The sequence below is a fragment of the Corvus brachyrhynchos genome, unplaced genomic scaffold (assembly GCF_000691975.1).
Source record: "Corvus brachyrhynchos isolate BGI_N302 unplaced genomic scaffold, ASM69197v1 scaffold141, whole genome shotgun sequence".
NCBI lineage: Eukaryota > Metazoa > Chordata > Aves > Passeriformes > Corvidae > Corvus > Corvus brachyrhynchos.
In genome coordinates this window covers 187,074-191,093 of record NW_008236186.1, presented here as the reverse complement: position 1 = coordinate 191,093, position 4,020 = coordinate 187,074, and the positions used below count along the sequence as shown (strand labels likewise).

Sequence of the window (4,020 nt, the reverse complement as noted above, 5' to 3'; positions counted from 1 at the left end):
CCGGGAATAGCATGGCCGGGCCCGGCACCGGCACGAACCCGGCCCGGCACAGCCCAGCCCAAGCCGATAGTGGGCTGACTCGACTCTGGCACGGCCCAGCACTTGTGTGGCACATCCTGCCGCGAATGTGTGCTCTGCCCTGGCATGGTCCGGCTCAGTCCCGCACGGGTGTGGCCTTGACTGGGCTCGGGCACGTCTGGCACAGCTTGGCACCGATGTGGGCTCTGCTCCAGCGTGGCACGGGCACAGCCCAGCACCTGTGAGGGCCCAGACTGGGCTCCAGCACAGCCCGACACAGTTTGGCACGGGTGTGGGTCCGTGTGGGTCTGGCCCACATGTGGCACGGCTCTGCTCAGCTCCAGCACGACCAGCCTGTGCCAGGCACAGCAACAGTGCTGCACCAGCCCAGGCGGGCACTGAGCTGCTGACCACCGGGCTGGCACTCCAGCGTGGCTCAGTCCCACTCCAGCACTGAACTGGCATCACACGTGGGCCTTGTGCCTGCACTGGTTGAGACCAGCACCAGCCCAGGGTATGCACTGGCCTCAGCAAAGGCCACACGTGGACACTGAAACCAGTACCCACCAGGACCAACCATGGCACCAGCATCCACAGCTGAGTGCTGGCAGCTTAGGGGATCCTGCAAGGTCCCAGGAGGTTCCCAGGAGGTCCTGCTGGGTCCCCCCCAGCACTTCCAGCCTGGGTAACAGCAGGTGGGGGTGAACCCCTGCACTCAGGTAGCGCGCAGCCCTCTGTGAACGTGTGTGCACACACAGCCCCCATATGCACATGCACATGCTGGGGGCACATGTGTGCCCCGAGCAGGGTGAGCGCCAGTGCCCATTCGCATCTTGGGGTGACCATTGCCCAGCAGGAACCACGGCTCAGAGGCCACAGGCAGCCCCAGGGCAGCGGGTCAGCCAGCACAGGAAGCTGGGGTATCTGGCCAGGGATTGTGTGCTGCACGGGTCAGCGGCTGGGGGCTGGCCACGGCTGGGCCATCACAGGCCATCACGTCATGGAGACACTAGTGACAAGGGGTTGCAGATGGCACCTGGTGCGGGGGGGGAAGTGGCCAGGATGCCCCAGCCCTGCTGCATCGCTGCCCCTGCGTCACCCGGCCAGAGTCCATCCTGTGTCCCCATGGGCCCTGTGTCCCAGGCCACGTGCAGCACTGGGTGTGCAGAGCCACAGCACAGCCCAGGCTGAGCTTGGGGGGTAAGGAGGTACGTGTACCTGGGGCCTGGGGACCCCTTGCTACTCTCAGCTCGCCAAAGCAGTAGCAGGGAATGACCACACACCCTTACCCTCCCCCCACTCCACATTCCTGTCACCACTGGGTGTCCCCATCTGCCCTAGATGTGTGAACTGGGGAGGAAACTGAGGCAGGAGTCCCTGGATGAAGCTGGGAGGATCCGTGCCCTGGGCCCCCAGGTCCCATAGCCCCGTATCCCCAAAGCTGAGAAGGGATCCAGATGAATCTACACCCCTGCAGGGGTAGAGGCAGGTCTGGGGAGCAGTACTGGGCATACGGGGTGCGGCACCAGGGCACTGAGTATGGGGGATGCAGCACCAAACGTGGGGCACAGCACAAAGTGTGCAGGGGTGTGGCCGAGTGCGGAAGGGTGTAGCACTGAGCAAAAGGGAGTACAGAGCCTTGCACATGGGGAGCAGCATCGATCACACGGGTGCAGCACTGAAGAGATGGGGTGCAGGGCCAAGGATGTGCTGGGAAGGAGCAGGAGGGGTGCCCTTCAAGATGCCCCCAGGCCAATACGTTGCAGGTTCCTAGCACTGGGAGGGGATCCTCAGACCTTTGTCAGCTTCACTCCTACGCTGAGTCCCACTCCTGAGCAGTGGGACTGTGACACTGGAGGCACTTAAAGCAGTGAGGCAGCACTCTGGCAGCTGCTGGGAACGCCCTGGGAGACACTCCAGCCTGTGGCCATCTCACATGCAAACCCAGAGGCTACATCCCCCCGCCCCAGTAACACCAGTAAGTCTGTAACTCCTGCACTGGGAGCCTTTGATGGATGCTGAGCCTGCCCTGCAATCCACCTGCTTGGCATTGGCCCTTCCGGTCCTGGTGCTGGCTTTGACCTGCAGGTCCCTGCACGTGCCCTGGTGTTCAGCAGCATCACTGGGCATCCCAACACTCGCTGGCACACTGTGGACCTCGTAAGTGTCACCAGCAGTCTCCAGAAACCCCCAGCACCTGGCTACCCTGGCTCCACTCCTGACCGATCCTCTTATTTTATGTTGTCCTACTCTGTTGTTAATTGGTAATAAATTAAAACTAATTTTCCCGAGTCAAGTGTTTTCCCCGTGACTTAACTGTTGAATGATCTCCCTCTCCTTACCTCACCCCAAAAGTTGTTCCGCTGCTCACAACCCTGCCACATGTGCCTACATCACCCCTCCCTGCACACCCAGAGCACACCACTTCCCCTCCAACACTGCTCTGGCCCCCCAGCCAGCTCATATCTCCCCTCTTTCCCCAGTGCCGAGTCACACCTCTTTCTTCTGCCCACTGTGTCCACTCTGACCCTCCATTTCTCCTTTGCTCATGCTCAGATCTCTTTTATTCACCAGTCTGGATCACTCATGTCTCCTCCTTTTCCTCTTGGGATGCTCAGAGTCCCTTCCGTGTCTCTGTGCATGCTGACATCTCCTCCACAGACCCCCACCTAAACCAAGGGATCTCTGCTTGCTCCTGTGCCAATCCCTTCCCCTCCCAGGATGATGGCTCTGGTCACCTTCCCAAAATCCTCTTCTGCTGCCCTGCAGTGCAAGAGAGATGTGAGATGAATAGAATCACAGGATTGTTTGGGTTGGAAAAGCCCTCTGAGACCATCGAGTCCAGCCATTCCCCAGCACTGCCAAGACCACCACTAACCTGTGTCCCCAGGTGCCACATCCACACAGCTGTTAAATCCTGTTAAATCCCCCCAGGGATGGGGACTCCAGCAAACTATGTCCTCAGATCAGAGCCTTCCCCACAAGCCCAATGGACACCCTAAGGTGTCTGTGTGCACACAGGGGAGGGTAAGATGTCCTGCCACCTTCTGCAAGTCCCATTACTGGCAGAGGAACCATGTCTTGAAAGGATGGGCTCTCCAGGGTGGAAGGGGAGGGCCAGATGCCACATTCCTCCTCTTTCACCTTCCCTGGCAGCTCTGTGTGTGTCTCCAGCCTTGCCAGAACTTCTCATGCTTGTGGTGGCAAGCAGCTACGATGGTGGTGAAGTATCACGGTATCCCGCAGTGGTAGAGAGGAGAAGAGAAATCCTGCAGGCAGGAATTGTGCAGCAAGATTCATTTATTTAATTATTTTACAAACTCTTTTATAGACTTTTTTCTTCATAGTCTAATTGGTCAAAGGATCAGCCACCTCTTGGGGGGATTGGCTAAAATCCTAAAACATCCATCGTCAAAATATTTTCCTACTGTACTATAAGCAAAGCTTTGCAAGGTTGCAGGTGTTCTATAGGTGTGCTTATAGAACTCTGTAGATACAAAAATGCTGCTAGCGAGGATTTTCTTGCTATTTTCTAAGTCCGTGAGAGACTTTTCTCTCTCACAGAAGAGGTAGCAGGGAATGTAAACACCCAAGCCACCTGCAACCTTGAAAAGTCTTGTTTATGGCACAGTAGAAAAATATTTTGACAATGGATGTTTTAGGATTTTAGCCAATCACCCCAAGGGGGGGGCTGATCCTTTGTCCAATTAGACTATGAAGAAAAAAGTCTATAAAAGAGTTTGTAAAATAATTAAATGAATAAACCTCGCTGCACAATTCCTGCCTGCTGGATCTTCTCTCCTCCTCCTCCCTATGGCTGCGGGACACGGTGATGTACCCTAGGGCCCAGGCCTGCGGTAATAGAACTCTACTAATATCTTCTGTGAGAGACAAAAGCATCCCACGGAACTGGAAAGAAGCAAGAGAAATTCTTGCTAGCAGCATATTGTATCCACAGCGAAGGATTACCTCTGGGCCCTGGCTGAGCCCCAGCCTCTGCCC

At 56.8% G+C, this 4,020-nt stretch overlaps 1 protein-coding gene across 1 annotated transcript in view; it reads right to left on the bottom strand.

Moving 5' to 3' along the window:
- NT5DC4 (5'-nucleotidase domain containing 4) overlaps positions 1-440 on the bottom strand; it is a 14,786-nt gene extending 14,346 nt beyond the window's left edge. The window contains exon 1 of the mRNA XM_017738837.1: positions 433-440. The gene's annotated coding sequence lies outside the window, so the exon portion shown is untranslated. The remainder of the gene's footprint in view (positions 1-432) is intronic.
- Positions 441-4,020: the final 3,580 nt, after the last annotated feature.